The sequence below is a fragment of the Emys orbicularis genome, chromosome 5 (assembly GCF_028017835.1).
Source record: "Emys orbicularis isolate rEmyOrb1 chromosome 5, rEmyOrb1.hap1, whole genome shotgun sequence".
Taxonomy (NCBI): Eukaryota; Metazoa; Chordata; order Testudines; family Emydidae; genus Emys; species Emys orbicularis.
The window spans coordinates 53108851-53133243 of NC_088687.1; positions in this window are offsets into that span (position 1 = coordinate 53108851).

The following is a 24393-nucleotide window of genomic DNA, read 5'->3' on the forward strand; positions in this document are numbered from 1 at the left end:
GAAAGTAAGTTTCCATGCAGGTTTATTTGCTGCAATGGTAGGGCTTAGAGGACAGTGTGGGAAAGCTGGAAATTTGCCAGACTTTAGGATTCTGAATTCAGATCCAGACCCAGCCTGAAATTTAGCCGTCCCTCATCCACCTATAAAATCCACTCCATGTTCTTGCTGAAACTGCTTTTCATATCATCAAAAGTCAGACGAAAATTATGTGATCATTGCCAAAGAAAAAGCTCTTTGATTGGAACCAGTCATTCATCATACCCCACACCTATCCTTTGTCTAATCTTCTACGGTTAAAAACATAACCCACTGGAGGGAGACTGTGCTACATTTCATGAACAGTCACTGCTGGCGCTAAGGGACAGTCCCATCTGTTATTTGCTCTTAGCTTTGCTTACTGATAAAACAGGAAGGACAGCTGGCTGATAGGCTTTTTGAAGCAAAAGGCTTCTCTCTTTCCTACAATTAATGTCTATAAATTATTTCTTCAGTAGACAATATGCATCCCACCTCAATTTCAAAATGATTTCTAGTAAATTAAAAATTACGTATCCTATACAAATTTTGCCTCACATAACTCTGACTGATGGAACTTTATAGCTGCTGTCCTTCTTTAACAAATATATTACATTGAACTCCTTCCAGCTACAGAGTGTCTTTTCATTACCAGGGTCTCAAATGTGTATATATTTATCTCTGTTACTCAGATATACTGCCACATACAACATGTGTAAAGGAAATACTAAGGTTACAGTTTGGTTGAAAGACTCAGAAGGGAACTAGGGAGGTAGAATGGGCAGGATGTTAGTACCTACAGTGCTGGGGGACAGAGGCAGCAATAAGGTCTCGGGGAGAACTGGGCTCTGCTTACTCTGCAGTGACACTTGCTATGCCTTTTTTTTTTTTAAGTGCTCTTATCTATCCAGGTACTTATATGGCCCTCATAACCATCGCCCTGGAACACGTCCCCATTGCCAGAGTTTGACGGTGTGTCTACACTGCAAGTGCTACCTGCAGCACACTTGCAGCGCTGCAGCTACGCCACTGTAGCACTGTAGTGTAGATGCTTGCTACAGCGATGGAAGGGGTTTTTCCATCACTGTAGTAAATCCATCCTTTCAAGAGGTAGGAGCTAGGTAGACAGAAGAATTCTTCTGTCAACCTAGCAGTGTCTACGCCGGGGCTTAGGTCAGCTTAACTAGTCAGTAGTGTAGCTAGATTGACCTATATTCTAGGTGTAGACCAGGCCTGTGAGGCAGGGGGACCCTAGCCACAGCCACCACACCTGCCCTCTCTGGTGCTCTGAATACTCCCCAAAGTACTTGCAGCCATCTTCCACCTTGTGCTCTGGATGCCATGGCCTTTCTCCTCAGAGCAGCTACACTGGAGAAGCTGGTAATGTGACTGAATAATTGCCTGGGTCTCCTGTCACTTACACTGGTGGAATGACTCCTGATTTACTCCTTTAAAGTCTGAGGGTTTCGGTGCAAAGGGATTATGCCCTCAGGCACTAATAGGATAAAATATTCCCAAGGATAGAAATGTGTGTGTTAGGGACACAGCCAAAGTGGTCTGTAAGCAACTCTCTCTCACACACACACACACTCTCTCTCTCTCACACACACACACACACACACAATCATTTTTTGCCAAAGCCATTCTGTGGTACCACTTTTATTTTTGGGACCTCAAAAGGGAGACAGAATCAGAGATTACGGGAACTTCTGCCCTGTGTGAAAGGGTTTGTAGAGATGAATAGCACTTATTTATAAAGGAACAGTAAGGAATTACTGACAGGAGCCAAAGAAAACACCAGCAGGCAGTTTCAGTATGGTTACAGTAATACATAATATAGCTAATGATGCTATGTGGCTTCGATATAATGCGCTAGATTGTTTTAAATGGAGCTTAGCCAGTTTACACCAGCTGGAGGTTTGGCCCAATATATTTTTACAAGTTCTAGTTCTACTAATAATATAATTAGAGAATTCAGATGAATTGTTGTCTTTAGTGCCACAAAATGGTTGGCTGTAGTTTAACAAAATGGTTCTTATATCAACAAACATGCTGGCAAAGAAGATTTTTCACTTTTATGAAGGAGAAGGATTTTCTCCAACTGGCAGCCAAAGATAATGTTTGCCTGTTCCATATACCGTGTCTAGTATATTTACTTCAGGTGGACTCATGAGTGAGTGTAGGTTCTAAAAGATGTCTGTGACAGCCACAAAAGGGTTAAGCAGCTGTCATCAGCTACAGCTAAGAGTGTGCAGCCCTCAGGATCACCAATCAGTAAATGGCAATTTGTTGATATAATGCTTTTGTCTGTGTTTCATTCCTGAGTGTGCATTGTCTCTCATTGTCTTGCTGGGTAGTGTGAGGGGATTCTGGAACAAGTGGGAACATTCCTCTTTCAATTTACTCATGTGGTTGAATTTAGCTCTTAATAAGCTTGTTATTTTTCAAATTATTTGCTCAAATTTTTCATACTATTTCTCCAAGTTTGGCAGACATTATAGAAGACACTGATAGATATAACACAAGGGTAGGAGGTAAGCAAAGGAACCTGGCTTCTCCATTTAAAATCCAGCCAGCTAGCAAGAACATGGACCTACTTCACAGCAATGGCCAAGTGTTAAACAGAAAATCCATAGATAATATTTGTGCCCACCCTGTTGTGAATTTAAGGATTTTAGTGCCTGATTGCTCTTACTTGCAAGGACTGATGATTGTCTATTTGTCTAACACAAATAATAAACATGGGAATAGTGTTTCCTATAAGGAAATTGATCTCTCTTTCTCTCTCCTTTCTGTTAGATAGTAACCATGGCATTGCTAAATATGTGTGTTACTAATCACCCTTATTCAGTGCGTTGACTCAGGCTTGATGTGCAAAATCACTAAGAGATCTTTAGACACTTTCCAGTTTGCCAAACAAACACAACATACAGTACTTCTACCTGACTTTAAACCCCATCAGTATGGTGCTTGCCAGGCACATGTTTTCTCTTTGTGCAGCTCAGACACAGTTGGCAGAGTGTCCATTTTGAGAATGGGGAGCTATTTGATGGATATGGACCCTGGCCACAGATAATATACAGTTTCCTTTGCTATATAGTTTAAAGCAATATTTAAAACTTTGTGATGAAAAGTTAATTTTCTGACATTATAATGCCTAACAGTATTATAGAATCTGGACACATTCTGTCACATGCACCGTGACAGACGATGACACATAATGAACTAGTTTTTCGAACAGAGATGCACAGTATAGTGAAGTACTGTAGTTGTTTGATAACACCACATTGTTCTGACAACGTCATATCAGCTGCTTTGCCTAAATAAACATCTTACAGGAAAAGAAATATATTGCCTCTTAACACTGCCAATTCAGCCACAGATACCTCAGCACAACTACTTCATAAGTATGATATAGCTAAGTAATTACACCACCTTGTTTTTGTATTACCAGGTCTTCTCATTTCCCTCTTCCCACTTCCAGCCCCATTGTTCATTGCTCTCACTCTTTAGATTGCAAGCTCTTTGAGGCAGGACCGTGACCTTTTTGTTTGTTTTGTTAGCACACTGTGGGGTACTGTATAAATAATAAACTAAACAATAACACATCGCTGTCTTCTTAAAATAATCCAAGGGAATCTCAGCTGGGAGACTGTATACCAATGCTCACTAATAGCATGGGTATTCTATACTTCTAGTACCCATTAGTCTGACTAACATACACATCCCTACCTCACTTAATTCACTACTGTTAGTAGAGCCCTCTGAGATTTTTCAGATGGAAAGTGTTATTAAAGTGCAAAATACTTTTCAATTTTGCCTTTTCCACTAAGACCTTGTCTACAGTGTGGATTTGCTTTGATTTCACCCAGACACTAATGTAGCTGAACCACTGCAAACCCCTACTATAGACAAGGCCAATTACAATTTGAAGTGGAGCTCACCCTGGTTTCACGTAGGGATAAGCTTCACTGGTGCAAATCACAGCTTATAGATATTTATCCTCTCTATCCTAAGGGTTTCCACTGGTGCAGTTATGCTGGTAGTTGAAATCAGGACAAATCTCCAAAATAGAAAACCTAGACAGTGCTACTGCTGAATTTGTAATATTCCTTATTTCTATTCCTAGAGCACTGGATTCTGCTTAATAGCAGCCCAGATATTGACAACTGCTGGTTAATAGCATCATTTTGCTGGGAACCAATCTTGTCCTGGTAATGTTAATGGGATTTGGATATTGGCAAGGGCATGCCACGTATTAACAACACTCTTCGGAAGAAAGGCCCCAGCTGCCGGCAGGTTTGTGGGGCTACAGCAGCAGGCTGGGATGTGCCTACCCTGGCTGCAGCCCGACAAACCTGCCTGTGGCTGGTGCTCAGCCCATCCCAGTGCTTCCTGCTGGGGCAGCAGCCTCACAAACTTGCCTGTGCACAGGCACTGCACAGGAAGTAAGGTGCTGTGGGGTGGGGAGGGAGGCTGTGGGAAGGACAGTAATGGGGAAGGGCGGGGGGCTGCTGCAGCAGCCTGGATGCTGATGCTGCATGTCCTCTACCTCTCCTTGAGTTCTCCAGGCTGTGCCCTGCTGAGGGACTGCACCTAGGGAAGGAAAGCCTGGGATGTGCTTAGTCCCAACCCCCAAAGAGCACAGGGAGCAGTATGGTGCAACCCCACATGCCTCCAGCACCCCCACTTCCCATAGAAAGCCCAAGAAGCCCTCCCTGGCTGCAGGCAGGTTTGCAGGCTGCAGCCAGGTCCCAGGGCTTTCTTCCCTGGCTGCAGCCCCACAAACCTGCATTCTGCTTATTAGTAACTGCCAGAACTTTTTGCTGGCAGCTGAGGGGTTGTTAATAAGTGGAATCTTCTGTATATAGGGAATCACCGACAAATGCTGCAGCAATTATACATTATTAAGGCAATTGAAAAGATCATAAGGGTGAAGCCGTTATTATGGGCCCAGTCCAGCCTACACTAGAACTTTGGCCATGGTTTTTGGTGGGAACAGGACCAGACTCATTCATGATTATTACCCTTGATTGTTATGCCCTTAAGCTGCTGTATTGTAAGTTACTCATGAAAGAGACTGAATTTTTTTCTGTGTCTTCCCTGAGACCACTGTCAGTGCTAATAACAATAATACAGATTAACAGGGAAATAATGGTCCCACAGGTAGGGTGTGACTGAGAGTTAAAAGTCCACATTCCGCTTAGTATTTAAGAGAGAGCTGCACTGAAACAAAAGTAAGCTGTTGGACAAGGTTGAGTTTTGAAATCAGCCCTGTGTTGCAGCTCTTGGCATTGCTCTGGCTTTCGGTAATCTGTCTAGCCTCCCTGCTTCCTGTTGGACATGCTAGTCATGCACATCACTACTAGTATCAGCAGGGACTACTTAACAAGTGCCAACTTTTATTCCAGAAGTGTGAGCCAGCTCTGTGCTGCACATATGCCAGGCTCCTTCAGTCCTCCCTCTCTCACACTTTGCAGAGGGAAATACACACATTCATAGTCAATCTATTTTGGGGAGCCATAACTCAAGCTGTGAAATTCCAAGGGATGGGATCTGTGTATTGTTTCCCCCACTACAGTAATAATAATTCCCTACCTCTCAGGGATGTTGTGAGGATAAATACATTACTGACTGGGAAGTGCTTTGTGATCTACTGATGAAAAGTGCTAAATAAAATCTAGGTGTTATTTTTAATATTACTATTACAGTATGTTATTCCACACTTTTTTCTTTTACAAAATCTAAGGCCAGATCGTGAGGTCCTCATTCTCTCTCCACTCAGGCAAATACCTCATTAAAGCCAATGTGAGGTTTACTTGAGTAAGGTGTTTAAGATTTGGTCCATATTGTTTCTGCTAAAGATCATTTAACAGGTTGATTTATTGGCACACCAGAAAGACTGTTAGTGTCGGTGGTGACAAGCTAACCTCTCTATCAGGTTGTCCATGGAAGATGTGCGTATACCAGAAAGTGATTGGTGCTACAGAGACAACGCATTTCAACAGAGGTCAGATCCAAGCAGTTGTTTTTTAGACTATAGGGAATAAGATTATGACAGAGAGCTGTACAGCATGGATACAGTTCTATCAATAGCTTAACCTATCTAATATCCCACTTCACACACTGTGGCTTTCCTAACTGAATATTTTCAGTAGAAATTCAGAACCATTTTATATATCTAAGTTGCAAAACAAAGGAGCTCTTAACATTTCCAGTAAGTAGTAGCTAATTCAATTAAACCATAACACTGGAGTGGCCATCGCTGCTCTAAATTTAGGATCCTCATGAGCATCTCACCTCCCACATGTTAAATTACCTGGGAAGAGGAAGGAGACACTTATCAAAAACCTTTCACAGCATGTGGGAAGTCATGGGTCTGCAATATCTTCCCCTCTACAGTGCAGGGCAGGTAGAGAAGCAGATGGGTTAAGGGATGGTGCCCAGTCCAGGGATCTATGGCAAAACCTGAGCCAACATGTCAGGATTTTTGGCCAAACAGGGGGAGCCAATTTCCCTCTGCATGCATCATAAGTCTCCCCAAGTAGCCGGCAGAATGGTGGCTGACATGCCATTCTGACACTGGCTTTCCATCACTTGCTGTGTGCTCCTGCTCCCCTCCTCCCCCTTATCTAGTCCCTGGATGCTACGGAGATGGAGAAGATGTTCATAGAGAAACAATCTGCATTAGTTTATATAGAGAGAAATTTGCTGCATGAGTTGGGGTCCATTTCCTTTGTAGCATGCCATGCCTGCTTGTCTGCTAGCCATGTGCTCCCTCCTTCCTACTCATGAGGAGCAGAGTTCATACATTGGTCTCATGAAGGAGGGGTGCAGGTTTTGGCATGATAGCACATATCTACATTGTCCCTCTGCACAGTACTACAACCCTTCCTGTCTCTTGCACATTGCACAGAAGAGTAGAGTATTGTAGATGGGCCTTAAATGGTACCAGTCATGAAATCTCATGTCATCTGAAAGGGATGACCTTCTCTGCACAACTTCCTGACTTCAAGGAAATTCATTCATTCATTCGATAGTTCTGATGTACACAAAGAGAACCACACACGCACAGATGGGACTTAGCAGAGGATAGCAAAGGATACTCTTTCTTGTCCTTAAATAAATCCTATCCTTAAGCTCTATCATGTTTCTTACCCTAATTAATTCATCTGTTAGCCTGATTTCATGTAGCATTGACTCACTGAGAGAAATATCAAGGAGATCATGGATGTAGTGTCTGAATTTCTCCTTCCTTAGTTTCAAACTAGGTCTATGGATTATTTATCCAGTCCCTTTAAGTGTGAGCATAGTCCTCCCTTGATCTTTATATAAACTTCTTCTGGGACTTGTATAATGTCATCAGATCTCCCTGTCATCTTCATTCTAGGTTTGGAGATATTATGGTGTGATGCTGAGTCAACAAGAGTTAAGTAACTAGCAGGCTGAGTGACCCTTAAAAGCAACCCTTAAAGAGATATAGAAGAGACTGAAATGGTAAACAGGTTCATTCCTTGCAGATAGTTATCAAAGCCATGTTAAATAGACAAGAATCCTTGATATGTAGGACTGTATTGTTAAAGGATCAAAAGTAAATACTAATTGTATTTGTCTGTGTTTACCTACATCTTGGTAGAAGTTTAATGTTGTGATCTAATTAGATTGTAGATGCTAAACTTCTGTTCCTGTCTATAATGTTTCATTACTGTATTCTATTGATTCAGAGAACAAAAGGAGTATATTATCATTTAGATGGGACTTAGGGTATAATAATGTTATTGACCTCTTTTCTCTTTGAAAATTGTAGTAAACTCCCTCTGAACTGTTTGATGGTTAATTGCCTTCTGCTAATGAACTTGTTACCCATGTATGCCTAGGAAACAGAGCTTAGCTTCAAAGCAACAATATACATTACCTATTCTTCATCTAAGAAAGACCCTGCTGAGGTGATGACTTTCTGTAACTATAACAAGGCTTCGGGCCTGATCCTTTTTTGTCTCAGATCTGCTTAAACCTTGACAGGGAAAGTCTAAGCCCATAAGACTGAGGTCTCCAGATTTACTCTGGATCCAGCATGGAATTCTCATGGAAGAATTTGTACAAACTCTGCACATGGACTGCCGTTGGACTATATCCCTTTAAATTGACTCCAGAACGACTTTTATAAATCAGCAGCCTCACCATCTCTGCTATGAAACTGACCTAAGAATTTTACTCATTTCTGTATGTATATTGATTTTTTAACCATAGCAACTCTCTTTCTTTTCTTTTTTATTAATAAATCTTTGATTTAGTTAATAAGAATTGGCTGTAAACATGTATTTGGGTAAGATCTGAAATATTAATTGACCTGGTGAATAATGTGTCTAATCTCTTGGGATTGATAGAACTTTATATATGGTGAAGAAGGTTTTTAGTAACCTTCACTATATTAGACTTGGCTGGGTGGGCTGGATTGCTTAAAGGCACTGAATTTTGGTTTCATGGTAACCAGTAAGGTATTACAGAAGCTGTTTGGTTACTGACTTGGTGAAATCTAATTATAGAATAAACCACCAGTTTCGGGGATAATGGCCCAATTCCTTGCAGTTTGCCCTGAGTAAACATTCTCAGTGTGGCCCCTCCCGGCACCATGGTGACATATGGTCTCAAAGTCTTTCTGCATAACACATTCATTTAATTCCCCCACATTAGTCTTTTTACCCTCCCCTGAACTTTTTTTTAAAAATCCTTCTTCAAACTGTTAGTATTAAACTAACCAACCAACACTACATTTGTTGGCTTTATATTGGAGTGTCATTTTCTCTCATTGGATTCGTGACCTTTAGTCCCCTGGTCTTCTAACAACTCAGCCCTTTGACAATAGCTGCCTCAAAGCCAGCAGTATTTTAAGACAGAACATACAGTACAGGTTGTGCAACAGCCAGGTCTACAAGCCTCTGGTGCATTATGGCCAATTGCAGGATTCTTTTGGATATTCTGGAATGTCAGTCTCCGTTTATCACAGTTTGTCATCAACATTGTTTTTGCTTGTGTTGCAATAGCATTACATTCTGTGTAATTGAGTTTCAGGATGGATGCATCAGGAGACTGAGTGGATATTTCCTTGGGTTTGCAAGCCTTGTCACAATGTGCCTAGATGTTCTTTGCCTTGACTACCCTGCTGCTTCTGGCATGAGAATAAACATTTGTTTAGAAAAGATCAATGAAAGTAAGATATGTAACAAGAAGGGCTTCTGCTCTGGAAAATGAAATAAAACATAGGGAAGAAAATACCAAACCCTTAGTGAAGCAATCCTCATGAGAAATTAACTTATAGCCTACAAGAAAATAGAGTAATACCATTCACAAGTGAAGAATTCACCAGGTAGTTTCCTTTCTCAAATGAATCTCATATTTGATAAACCAAGAGGCAATTGGCTGAAACTTGTATTCAGTTTCCGAAATGTACAACTGCATTGTGTTTCTAGAGTTGCTCATGTCCGATTATGTTTAACCCACTGCAATCCCTAGCTGGTTCATGTGGACATTTTCTCAAGATTATTAAATATATTATTTCATTCCCTCGATGCTATAATTAAAGATTTTGGTATGTGTCCCCAATACCTTGCAATTAACATCACAATAGAAAAAAGTCATACTTTTAAAAGAATGATGGAGAAAACTTCTTAATATAATCCACATCAATGAGAATTCTTCAACAGAGCTGCCAAATGTACTATAATCTGTAATCATTTCAACATTTTTTTTTTAAAACACTCTGCTGGAATTTACTGAACCAGAGCAATCCTGTCTAGAAAGTAGGAAATTCAAAGATTCACTTCAGTCTCCTTGCAATCTCTTCTGATTAAAATGAAAATACATAGAAAGATTAGACAGATATATCAAACAACCTACATTAAATGCAATGTTACAATTGAAAATCAAGCATCAAAAGTGAGGAATTTCCAAAAATTAAAGTGTCTCCCATAATATTAACTTGTTCAGTCAGATTGCACTTCCTATGGGCCAGACTCACCAGCACGCTCTGACTGCTTTGCACTACTCTGGAAAAGCAAAGTGACCATAAATCTTGTTTATTAAGCCAGGTTTATGGCTACTTTGCACTGATGCTAGACAGTCTGAATGTACTGATAAATCTGGCACAGTGGGTGAGATTTTCAAAAGTGACTATGTGATTTAGGAACATAAATCCCAGTCACCAGTTCTCCCTAATTATTCTCTGGTTCTCACAAAAATGAATGATAAATGCTGTCATATCCAAATGGGAGTATTGCATATTCATTTTGCATGGAAGAGAATGACCTGATTGTGCCACATGTTTGAGTTAATATTATCATCCCTTTGCTGAGAGGTAGCAGATGTCAGTGCCTTCCAGGTTGGTTTCCTGAAAGAGGAGAAATCAGGGACATAGAAACTGGGTATTTTCTCTGTGCATTTTGTTTATTTACATTTTATATACCAGTCCTTGAAGAGTGGTCAAACAGCATACAGGCAAATCCCCTTTCTCAGAAATCTTAACTCACACACCAGCCCCCAGTTCCCAGAATATACTCTAGCCCAATAACTGACTGTTCCTAGGGAGATTTAGGCAGAAAGCAAATGATCTTGCTGTTTGCAACATCTTCCTTACACTTCCAAAGAACCCAGAGCACAAAACTTACAACAATACAGTATTTCTTCCAAGACTGAACACTAAGAAATAGAACTGATAAGACTATGTGTAACAGTTCCATCTGGTGACTCCCACTATAACAACAATGTGGGAGCAACTTTAACTTTTGGGATGTTCTAACTTTGAGAGCGCTTGATTTTTCAATTTTAACATTGCATTAGAGCTTGTTGTTTGTTTGTTTCATTTCTCTTTCTTTTCTTGAATGAAAGGTGTGCTAAGCCTTCATATGGAGGGTACAAAGGCAATATGACATGCTACCCTTTTGCATTACAGGCTTTTGTGAAACTTCTAACTGAACTATTTTAACCAAACCAAAACATTGGGTGCATTTCATAATAGTCACACATCATCTTCATAAACAAAAACAAAATTAATGATTACTGTTGCTACCATTTATACTTCCCACTTCGGTGGTTCTACAATTACTGTGCCATTCGTGTCCTGTGGCTATAGGAATAAAATAGATCTTATTACTTTTAAAAAATTCATAATTAATATTGTCATATTTATTGATAGACATTAATAGATGTAATTGACAAGTTAAGCCCCCAATTCAGCAGTCCATCCCTATTCAGCAAAGCACTTAAGCAGGTGTTTATAGTTAAGCATGTGCTTAAGTCTTTGCTGACTAGGGATGATTTTAAGCACACAGAAAAATGTTTTTTCAGAATTGGAGCCTAACAGAAGAAAACATTCTTACATTCAAAATGATGTCCACAATATATCTGTGCCTCATAGACTCAGGTGCAACTTTTCACACTTCTACATCTGAGGGCAGAATTCTGGTTTTCCTTGCACAAGACATCATGTTGACACCAGCCAAAAGGATAATGCATCATACTATTGTGTTACAGTTACATTTAAATCTTGCAAACCTGGCATCTTACTTATCAAAAAGGTACAGATTAGAACAACATATCAGAGGAAAAAGCCATTATAAAGCTACACAGAGATAAGCCACACACAGCAGCTGTGGGGGGGAGGGGGGAGAACTCTTGCTGGATTGTCAAAGAAAAAAGAAAAAAAAATCAATAGAAGGTCTAACAGCCACATATTCCCCGTATAGGAGAAATTATAGACTGAATGCAAGGATCTCCTTCAACCTTTACTCTGCAGGAAAGGTGTAATTTTCAGCCTCAGTATCATTCAAATATCACTGATCTCATTAGTCATCTTACTATTGTAATTGATACTGCTATGCTATGTGCCTGCATTCCAGCTTTTAACTTAGCCCCTAGCGAACAGGAATTGGAATTAATGAGCTCGTCTAGAGTTGGCTTTTGCTTTGTGAAATTTCATCAGAAATCTAAACACATTTTATAAATGGTGCAAAACATTTTTCCTCTGGAAGACTTCTTTCAATGTCAGTGCATTTTGCAAAAGGGCCTGAGGTCAGAGGTCATTTCACAGGTTTCACAGTCATGTTCATAAAATAATTTGAAACTGCCCATTTTTAAGAAGTGAAAAAACTGAGTATTAGATTCCAAGTGCTTTAGTTTCCTCCCCTCATCTCTTTCCTCCATCTTCTCTCCGCATCTCACAATAAACTCAACAGCATACCTATTGTTTCAATGAAGTCAACCCTAATTATAAGTCAAAGTATAAAAAATAGAGAAAAATATCAAAGACATTTATTAAAAGGTACAAGAAAGATAAATGGAGTTGTTATAGCTGTTGTGGGAGCAAACATTGTAACTAGGGTTGCAAAAAAGTTTCCATAATAATGGCCTATTTTCAATTGCTTATATTTGTCTGAAACTTTCACCTTTGAAGCTGAAATCTTAGGAGCTACAATTTGGAGGTGCTTTATGTCTTGATCCAAAACTCAATGAAGACCATAAGAGTCTTCCAGTTGAAGCAGTAGGCTTTGAATCAGGCCCCAAGACCAGAGCTTCAGTCAAGCAGAAGTTAGCAGTTCTTCATGCCATCATAAATTATTCCCAGTTAAAAAAAAAAAAGACAGAGTTAAGAGCTAGCATATGCACAATAAATTAGGGTGTTTATGTGAACATGTCTATGTACATATTATCTTATAATTTGATGTGCTTTGATTTCCGACGTTTCCATTTTCTCTCCCTCCCATTGCACTTTCTCCTGCATTACAAGACATCAGAGTTCTGAGTTTATCTTTAACTTTGGTATTGCCTGACTCTAAGTGCTTATCTTTGCAACTTTAACATTGTTTTAAACACAAGGGTTTTTATCATGTATTTCTGGGGGGAGGTGAGGGTATTTGCATTTAATATTTAAATGTAATACATTATTGCAGTGTGAAAATCCCTCATTAAGAATAATGCCTTTCAAAACCATAGTGCTACTGTTAAAATGAAATTGAAGTGGAATATTTGGATTTCAAAGATTAACAACAGGAACATAAACTGAGTTGCAAATAAAATCAAGTCAACCAAATACTTCTTGGCTTTCCAAGAAGAGCCATTCCAGACATAAATATATTCAACAGAGTGTTTGTTTTTATTGAAAAATATGACTCAAGAACTATTAATACACTTAACCCCAATGATCATTAAAATGAGCAATCACAAAATCTGAACTAAAAATATATAAATCTCAGCCTTCTGTGTGTTCATCAATAATGGAATGCATATAAATTTTACTGCCAGCTGATTAAATTTATGGCAGTGAAATAAGGATCAGGTGGGGATACACTAAAATGAATAAGCCAGGCCCTCAGTCCGTGTCTCTGAATGCAGTGCCTCAGACTGCAACAGATGACATCTGTGTAGTGTGGATTCCACAAGCTTTTGGTGGAGCCAGGATTATGGAAAAAAGGCTTTGGGCATCTTAAGCAACAGACACATCTGACCATGGCCTGGAGCGGAGCACTTTTGAAGGTGCCATTTTGCAGGAGCAGGGGAGCAGCAGCAAGAGGAGAAGCCAGTTGGACAGGGAGCACTAATATGTGACTATCTAGTACAGTGGTTCTCAACTAGGGGGATGTGTATCCCTGAGGGTATGCAGAGGTCATCAACGCATCTAGATATTTGCCTAGTTTCACAACAAGCTATACAAAAAAGCACCAAGGAAGAGAATTCACATTCCGACTGCCTAGCCCCTAAAAGTAGGGCCAGCTCCCCCAAAACCTCTACAGTAGTGGTGGACCCTCCGAGTAACTGTTTCCCCTTTCGGGGACTACATGACAATGAAAGTAAGGGACACAAAGATATGGCAAGTGAATTTCTAAATGAGTCAAGCTTTACTCACAGACAAAGCACAAGAGATATACAGATCTATGGAAACATAACAAAAACTTGCACGTAAAACCCTCCTGCCAGTGACCCACCACTCTTAGATCCCTTTAGGTTTTGGACCCTCCTGTCCTCCTGCACAGCCTTGCCTTCTGCTTCTGCTCTCTTCTCTCTCTCTCTCTCTCAAAAAATCTGTGAGACAGCCTTCCTTTTAAAAGATTCCTGTCCCCCATCTGATGACTCTCCTCAGTGTCTGCAAGTCTCTCACCAGGTGATCCATTGCTTGATTACACTATACCCAGGAGAATACGTACCTTTGGGTTGCAACTAGCACATTGTCCTAGGATGGTTCCCTTTGGTTAAAGATTCCTGATTGCTCATTTGTTAGCTCTCTGCCAGCACTTCCAGGAATCCCAGTTCTATTTAGAGATTAAAAGGCAACAGTGAAAGTACAGTACAGTTTTACAATCAAAATAGCGTTCACAAAACAATTTGTAGTTTGATATAGATACATACTTATATACATTAATCCATTACATCTGTACCCCAATAGGAAAAAGAACAGAGCAGTGGGAACTTCCCGTGTACCTCAGGGATGTTCTTCCACCCCTTTTTGAGAAAGGTAAACACAGATGTAGTCAGTGATTTAAACTTCATCCATTCATACAGTAAACATTCCCAATAATTACACCAAAACAGTTTTCATGACAACATAACAGCCCAGTGTCAAATTCATTTTACAAATTGCCTTCCTGTGGATCCCATGGGAGAGGTACACTTGGGAATATATCTCCCCCCTCCCAAATGCTCTTGTCACCCCAATATTCCTGATTAGTTGGGTGACCACAAGAGTCTTAGCACTATGCAGAGCAGGTTTAATCATGCAATGCCTTTGGAAGATGGGGGATACACATATTTTTGTGGGGTTGAGTCCTGAAACCTTCCCCTGAGCCAAGTTTTGTTAGCCACCCCACCCTTACATAGGCCATTTACATTTTCACTGACCATCATACAGTTATAGACTTGGGGAAGAATTTCCCATCTCTCCTAGCTGCTGCTTTCTCTGCAGTCTTCCAAGAAGTTGCTTTACACTTATCTTGGGCTTTCCCCCCCTCCCACTGGCAGGTATATTATGTTTGTTAATAGTCTTTACCAGCTTCAGGTTCCTTTCTACTGGTGGGGTTTCAATTCACAGCACCGTTCAGGTGTACCTCAGTTTCCCCTCTTCCAGACGGAGTTTTGGTCACAACCACACTCAGAACTGTCTCAGTTTCCCATTGACTCCATTGTTCTGTAAATGTCTTACAATTCAGCTATTGTACACAGACTCATTTGCAATGAACTGAAAAAAATCAAGAGTGCAAAATCAAATCACCATCTGGGTTGCTCTGGCCTATATATAATACACTCTCTTTCTCTCTCTCACACACACACATTGCTAAATCACATTTTTCTCATAACTTCAGATTCCAGACAAATGAAATCCCCCAACAAAATAATCAAACCAAGCCAAATTGATCTCTTAAGTGGATCAATAGAAGCTTAACTGAAATGAATTGGGGAGCTTATCAGACTTGATGTAGTAAAACACTAATAAGATTACTTCCAATTCACACGTATAGAACTAAATTTTCAGCACAAATTGATCTGATTACCAAGGATGAATGGTCACCTTTAATAATGGATTAAGGCTGTAAAGCATCCCCTTTCTATACAAAGAGTATGTTTTCCTCTTTTATTCCTATAGATTGTATGCTTCTTAATGTTATATTCCTTCTGCTTTTTTTAATAATGGTATTGTAGAAATGTTTCAGCATGCTGTGATTCTGTAATTTGGTTAGTGAGGGATTTGTATATAAAAATATCCCATGGCATGATTCCCATCCCAACACATTTACTTCAGTAGGTTCAGAAAACAAACTAAGCGCCAGGTTCTTCCCTGCTTTACAATGAGTAGTACTTGACACTGGGCTACTAGCATAGCAAGGCACTACTTAATGAGCCAGTTCCCCAACTGCTGTAAACCAGCAGAGCTTCATTGACTTCATGACATAATGAACACAAAAAAATAATAATAAATCTTTAAGTCCATAATTTCACCCATTTGCACAGAGGTATAGTTTGGTAAATTGTATATAAAGTGACTGAGACGCCCTTTCTGGAGTTCTAACATTTGCAAACAGTTGATCGACATACAAACCTTCAGAGGCAAGTCAGTGCAAGACTACACCTGATATTTCCAGGGATGAAGGTAATATTGTGTACTCTGGGGCTTGTGTACGCTGTAGCACAGTGGATCCAAATCCTGTAACCTAGCATTTCTGGATTCTGTTATACCTTGACATTTCTCCAGAAAGATTAATTCCCCAGAGGTTTCCCAATGAGATTCCCTAATGAGGGAAAAGGTTCTTCCCCCACTTCCATTCCCCTGGGATGGAGACAAGAAGCTCCTTAGGCCCTCTCAGGGCTGGACTACAGTTTCCACTATATGCTTTGGTCATGCGGGTCCACAGTGGTTCAACCAGAGGCAAAACAACTGTGCATCATGGGAGATGTAATCCAGACAGGGAGCTAAGCGTATAGAGGAGAACTGGGACATGAGGCATCCATGGGGCACTATGGAAGCTCAAGCAGCCACAGATTTATAGAGAACTGACCTAAAACAAAACATTTCAATTTGGTTCAGTAAATCAAAATGTTTTGATTCAAGTCAACCTGACGCAACACAAAATATTTCATTTAGATTTTCACAATGGGAAATTAAATTTTTTTACCAACATTGACATTTGCATGCAGAAAATGTTGATTTTTGTGGAAGCTGCATTTGTCCTCAAAAAACAATTTGATGGAAAATTCCCAACCATTTCTTCTCAAAAATCAATTCTCCTCTCTATTGCTCACTTCTGAATCTGTAGCATTTTGTGATGAACCCTATCAATTCACACTGTTTTTGCTGGAACGGAGTATAGGAGAAGAGGGATAATATTTCTAATACCAAAAAAAAAAAAAAAAAGAGTCCCTCTGTGATGTTGCACTCTATATAATTTTATGAAAGTATGCTGATGAGTGTGAATATAATGTAACTAAAATATGCTTCATGCAAAAGGTCTCTTGTAAGGTATCTTTACAAAGCTTATAATCTACTGAGTGTGGTCATCCTATTTGTATAAATGTATCACTCTTGTATCTGAAACTAGAAATATGAAATATAACTCTGAGGTCCAATTGTAGATATGCAGAGTGTGGGCCATTAATGGTGGTTTGGAATCTTAATGGCTCCCACTAACCAGGACAATTGACTGTAGATGGCTCTGTTTTAATTGTAAATGTTCCTGTATACCTGTGTGCTGGCAAGTGGATAATGGAGTCTTACAGTGACATGTGATCATGTCACCTGAACTGGAATCCATCTTTAACCTGCTGTTTTTCCATTTAGAAGGAGGGGTGGGAACCCAGAGAGAGACAAAGGATTCCCGCCTTATGCAAAAGATAGATAAGTGGGTGGAACAGAACAAAGGGGGCGGCAATCATGAGAAATCCCTTAGCTACCACCTGAGCTGGAACAAGGCTGTACCAGAGGAATGGATTGTGCCCAGACTAGGAAGGCATCCAGTCTGTGAAAGAAACTTATTGAAACATCTCTGAGGGTGAGATTTTATCTGTATTCAGTTTTATTACTGTATTAGGCTTAGACTTGCGCATTTTATTTTATTTTACTTGGTAATTCACTTTGTTCTGTCTGTTACTACTTGGACCTACTTAAATACTACTTTCTGTATTTAATAAAATCACATTTTACTTATTAATTAACCCAGAGTATGTATTAATACCGGGGGGGGGGGCAAACAGCTGTGCATCTCTCTCTATTGGTGTTATAGAAGGTGAACAATTTATGAATTTACCCTGTATAAGCTTTATACAGGATAAAACAGATTTATTTGTGTCTTGGACCCCATGAGGAGTTGGGCATCTGAGTGTTAAAAACAGGAACACTTCTTAAGCTGCTTTCAGTTAAGTCTGCAGCTTTGGGGCCCGAGGTTCAGACCCTGGGTCTGTGCTGGAGCAGACTGGCATGTCTGGCTCAACAAGATAGGGTGCTGGAGTCCCAAGCTGGCAGGGAAAGCAGGGGCAGAAGTAGTCTTGGCACATCAGTTGGCAGCCCCAAGGGGGTTTCTGTGATCCAACCCATCACACCCTCTTTATACATTAGAAAGAATAACAAAAGGCGCACAAAGAAATTTTCTTTAAGGGTTACATTTCAACTGCCCAGTTGATTATATGAATTCCAGTATAATGTTTTAGTTGTATAAAACATTTAGATGGTATAAAAGCTATATAAAATTAGAGGATTGCCGAGCATGACTTGTAGTAGCAAGGTGAGCAAGTATTAAAGCTTATAAATGGAGGACACAATGTCACAAATATTTTTGTGAAAAATATGTCCTCTTTTTTCCCCCCTAAAAATTTCGATGAACATTGTCATTCAGCCCAAGAGTATAGCAGGAAAGAGATGTATGGTATTGAACTTATAACTGAACATTTCCTGACTTTCTATTATTTAGAACACCTTAAACAAAAACATTTTATTAATATCCTTTTAAATTGTAGTCCATTTTTCAATCTTAACGCTGTCTGAATACATTTTTAATATGTGATTATAATATTGCCTGTTCCAGACAGATTCTACTTTGTGTGCCTAAATTGGAGAGGTCAGAATATCATCTCCCTCCTGAAGTCAATCTGAGGGAGAGACTCTCGAGCAGGAAAGGCTGCAAGAACCATGACCAAAGCTGGTGGATCTATGAGAGACCAGATCATTGTATATGGAGGCCCTGTGACTCTACACCAGCTCTGCCCTGTTGGGGCTTCCCCGTTTCTCTGACAGAACAACTCCATCCCATTTCTCCTGGTTGCAGCTATCCCCAGGGCCCTAGCAGTCTGGCTCAAAAGAAAAGATAATACAGCCCAGAGTTGGAAATAATGAAAACAAGAAAGAAAGAGAAGGGGATTTGCAAAAGCTTTTGCCATTTTTTCAAGGTTGGGCCTCCTGCCCCCACCAAATTTGAAATATTTCAACCTACTCATCTGAAGCTATGGTATCTTATCCAGGGAGTTGCAGTAATATATGCATCTCCCCAGGCTCTGCCCCCAGCCCATTCACACCTCCCCCAGCCAAGAGAAATCCCCATCTCTTCACCTCCTCCTCCCCCGTACATCTTGAAGTGTCCTCTGCCAATCAGGGCCTAAGTGTGAAAAATTGCCTCAAACCAAATACTGGAGTCTCAATCAGGTATGTTATTGCAAGAAGTCCATTTTAAAAGTTATCTGTAACTAAGTCAAGACAAATGCAAGTTGTAGAGACCAGCATTGGGCTTTCTTTGGTTAAATATACCCAATGAAGAAATGTTTAAAACTAGACACTATTTTAAGGAAACAGAGAGCACTGCTACACCTATGGCAGATTCTGTAGTCATGATACACAGCATATAAAAATATAGCAAGCTTTGAGCAAACAGCTTCCACTTCAAATAAAATCAGGAACCACCCACCCAGATGTCTCCTTTATGCTTAGACATCCATCAAAAGAGTTATATTTTGCCCTACTACGATGCAAATCTTAGTAAATAGCAAGTTAATGCCAGATCATTAACATGCTATCTATTTTTGTAGTAGTTTACAATGTGTTTCCAAGGTAGTGTACATTGTACTTTGGCTTGTCTATGACATGTCCCACATTTCCTCAAGTCACAACAACTTCCTTAAAGCTGGTGCACATAGCTGGTGTGTTACTTCTTGGTTTACAGAGACCTACAGTGGCATCCAAAGAAAGGGAAAAAAACCTTATTTTCTTTGCTTTCTTTTTTAAACATATACTGGGGAGGGGGGGACCTAAGCATGTTAACAGACCTGGTATAGCTTCACCTCTGCTCTGTTCCAACTGGCAGTCATACAATGTCAAGAGAAAATGCTAAAGTGAACTATTAGAATCTTTCAGTCATAAGAAAACATGATACCATACACCATTAAATGGTTTATACCTAGAAATGAAAAAAAAAGTTAACTATTTAAACATCAATATTATGGGATTTTTCTTTATACTGACAAATTCTAATTCATTGCATATAACTTCTCTAGATTTCCTGAACAAGACAGGCTTTCTGTTATAAGCTGTTATTGCACAATGTCTATTAGAATCTACAAATAATTTTGACACCAGTACATTCTGCAGTGAATTGCTATGCTTTTTGCCATAGAAGCCAAAGGATTATATTGTATAGAGACATTCAGATCCAAAGAGATCTATGTATATAAAAATAACAGGGTGGGAAACTTTTAATATTAATGTTAGAGGGCTTTCCCTTCACCCTCTCCCCTGGGTCTTGTCACGCAAACAGAAAACAGAAGACCAGAAGTCCGAGGTGCTGGCAATGCAATGTTTATTGTTAGTTTCCAGGAAGCACGTCCATGACTCTGACGCTGCAGAGCCTTGTTTCCCAGTGTCCCATTCTCCCCCACTCCTTAGAAGGCATAATTATACCTGAAATGCATGCCCTCGGTCCCACCCCTTACAATTTATGGTCATGTTCTGTTTTGGTGGTTGTGAGTCTGGGGTCTTTGTCCCACCTCTTTTGTATCCCATGGGAGGGGTAAAGAATGTGGTTGTGCTACGGTCAGGGACAGGCATTTCTTTGGCCTTTTAGTGTTTTATACCTTCCCCCTCCCCCCCCCCCAATCCTCCTTGCCCCTCCCAACTGGTTGCTTGACCTTGCCATGAGATAGGAGTTGAGGCAGTCTTAAAGTGTGCGCTTGTAAGTATACTTCCACCATGCCCAGTAATACTTTAACTGTTCTTATCTGTTCCCATTATACTAACAAACACATCTGGCTAGGCAGAAGCAACATACACAGTGTCTTTGTCCTTTGTTTACACATATTAGTTAAGATCCCTTTGTCCACACATATTAGTAAGAATATAAGTGTATCAAGAATCAAACGGGCAAACAAAACCTAAAATTCTCTCTCAGGCGGAAGTACAGGCCTGAATCCTAAATTGTCACTAGCACGCCTAACAATTAACATACAATATATTCAACAATATTAAAAGATCAGATTCTAACAAAGCATAATATCAAGCCCTTTCAAATTTTTAATATAAAAGATTATTTTAAGAATAATAGTTTGTGAAGGAAAATTTGTATGGGGTTTAAAATCAAGCTAGAAGACACAGATTTGGCCTTCTCAATGAATTTTTTTCCAAAGAAGGTGTTCTTCCACTATACAGCAATACCTAAGAAAAACCCGTAGACAATAGGAAAGGAGGATACTTACTAAGCAAATTGGAATGTTACTGAGAATCTCTGACAGAAAGACAACTGGAAACCACAGACAGGATTCTAAACATTACCAATTGATAACATGGAGATAATGAAGGCCAAACAAAATTGAAGAGATATAAAAATTTCCTGGACCATATCAGTTGAATGGGAATTGTTGCTTGGAAAACCCATTAGATGTGGCACATTATAATATATGGCAAAACCAGCTAAAACAGAGTTACAGTAATCAATTCCTGAAACAACAGAAACAAACATTAAAAAAGCAGGAGTATTATGGCAGTGATCAGACCTAAGTTTTATGAATGAAGAGAAAGGAGTTTCTAGTTAATGTAAAATCCATAATCATGCCTATACCTCAGACAACTGAGATAGCTCAGTGGGGGGAGGGATAGCTCAGTGGTTTGAGCATTGGCCTGCTAAACCCAGCATTGTGAGTTTAATCTTTGAGGGAGCCATTTAGGGATCTGAGGCAAAAATCTGCCTGGGGATTAGTCCTGCCTTAAGCAGGAGGTTGGACTAGATGACCTCCTGAGGTCCCTTCCAACCTTGATATTCTATGAACCTTTGGTCTACTGAACATTACCAAGGCATAAATTGTACCCAGTACACTAGTTAGTAAAAGACTAGTCTCATTTTTTTCAGTTTCAAACAGAAATACTTCCCACAGATTAAATTTAGAATGACAGAATGTATAGTCAAAACTTTCAAAAGTGCTGTTAGCAGACTCAGCTTTTGGGTGTGCACTTTGAGATCTTAAGCTTCATTTTGAAAAATGAGAATCTAATGCTCCACTTAAAGTCAACAGGCCTGCTGGTATGTAGCTCCTCTGATAATCAGGGCCAAAATATCTCAAGCTGAACACGCAAAAACAGAAGCAACCAAATTCAGTGGCCATTTTTGAAAATTTATCTTTGTTACTTTATAGTAAAAATTTAAAACTGAGATGTCATGACAAGAGCTGGATGACTAATGCAAAAACTTTGTGAATTCACTTTCTATGACCATTTGAGCAAACCAATTGCTCATATGTTTACAAAAAGTGAATTATACTAATCAATTCATGGAATAGAAACTATATCATGTGATTTATTTGACCAATCACAAGCACCACTGTTCATATTTAGAAAGTTTATCAAATTTAAAAATTCAAAAAGATATTAAATAAATTTAAATAACAGCTAAATTCCAGGCAGCAAAAATCTGTTCACAGATATATTATTAGCAGAAAAAAGAGATAATTCTATCAAATAATTTATTCTGAGTAATTTGCTTCCATAGTTGTGATGAAACATGGCAAGGAATGAATTAGTACCATACACACTAGTACTAGACAGTGTTGCCCAAGAGTCCTTCAAAGAGTGTAGTTTCATCTGCATTCACACTGAAAGGTTCGTATCCTTCAAATGGAAGATCATCAGCTGTAATTTGTACTTTGTTAGAGATCCTTGATGACTGGAACCAAGATTACCTACCTCATGGCTGAGGTAGCCATGAATCTAGAAGCTGTGTCAGCAGCATCAAGGACTACCTGGAGAGATGTGTGGACCACAATTTAACCTTCAGCAATCAAGGATTTAGACTCTTCTCTAAATCTTGAAGAGGCTTGTCTGCAAACTTGGATATGGAGTCCCAATTCAAATAATAATAATTTTGCCAACAGGGCCTGGTAATTGGCGATTCTTATTTGAGGACTTGATGTAGAATCATTTTTTCCTTCCAAATAAATCTGGTTTCTGGGACTCCTTGTCTCAAGGTGTTGCTTTCTGTTGGCTTTGTCTAACTTTAGTTTTAGCCACCGAGACAACCATTGATCCAGACACGGGGTGAATGTAAAATTGCTTGAAGCTCTGGGGTATCATTTGGTAGTAACAGTCCGCTTTTTTTTTATGTTGGTGCCAAAGAAGCAGGTGTCTGCCAAAGCAACTTACCTAGATCTTCATACCCCTTGTTGATGGGCATTGCAAGATGTTTAGGAACAGATGTGTTAAAGATATTCAGGCGCTTGTGTGATTTTATTCCTGGACCACCTCCATTTGGATCTCCAGTGTCAGCCATTCTTCATAGCAGTGCTGGGACATTTTGTAGTCATCAGGGGTTGAGGTAGATGCTGCAGGTCTCATAGCCTCATCAAGAGATGATAAGATGGGTGCTGGGATTCGGTCTTCCTCTGCCTGTGATTCCTCATCAGAACCACGACTGGTCTGGTCAGCTGGTAGTGGAGCCAATTGGGCTAGCTGTAATATCCTTTTGTAAGGTTGAGGAGAAGAGGGGGTGGATACCAGGGAGTACTATTCCTTTTCAGGCTCCTGTGTCTAGGGTAATAGGGATAAGCCCTCAACTGCTTCACTAGGGTGTACTGGCCTGAATATCTAGACCCCAGAAAACAAACTAGCGATACCTTCCCTACTTCACTATTATTGTCATCTGTGTTAGATAGATTACAGGCGGAGTGTGCCTACCTTTGCTACAATCACACCTTCTCCTGCAGTGTAGACAGACCGTGAGAGGCAGTTGTGGTCACCCTGACTTTGTGTCCTCAGCTGGAAGCATAAAGGACTCTCAGGGCCCCCAACAGAATCCAAAAGAATCCAAACTTGAGTGCACTGGATGCATATGCATCAAGAGCGGGATTTTCAAAAGTGTTCGACATTGGCCTACCTTGGCTTTTGTTTGAATCCAACAGTAAGGCTCCCACTGAGAGTCGAATTAAGCCAAGACTGTGCACTTTAGAAATTGCCACCACCTAATGAAAGTAAAGGTCTGATCCTGTACTTTCTGAAGTCAGTTGATTGACTTCAGTGGGTGCAGGATTGCTGTTACTTTACAAATCACACCTCCAGTTTCACTCAGTTTGTCAGGATTGAACCATCCACTCTGATTTCACTGCTGTGGCAACAGACTGCTGCTGCCCCAGCACAGACACTCAAGCAGCCTCCCAGCAGTGAAGACGTTAATATCAGAGCCTTCACTCCAAAGTTATGGCAGCATAGTTCTCTAGCTGCATTTCATTCACGATTTCCCTGTAGACAGTAGCCTACAGTTCACAATTAGTGTACAGAATGCTGATACTTGTACGTTTCCTCCACCTGTAACTCTCCCCGTCCCTCCACACACACATCCAATTTTGCTGGAAAACAAGGTTTTATAGCAGCCTGGAGGA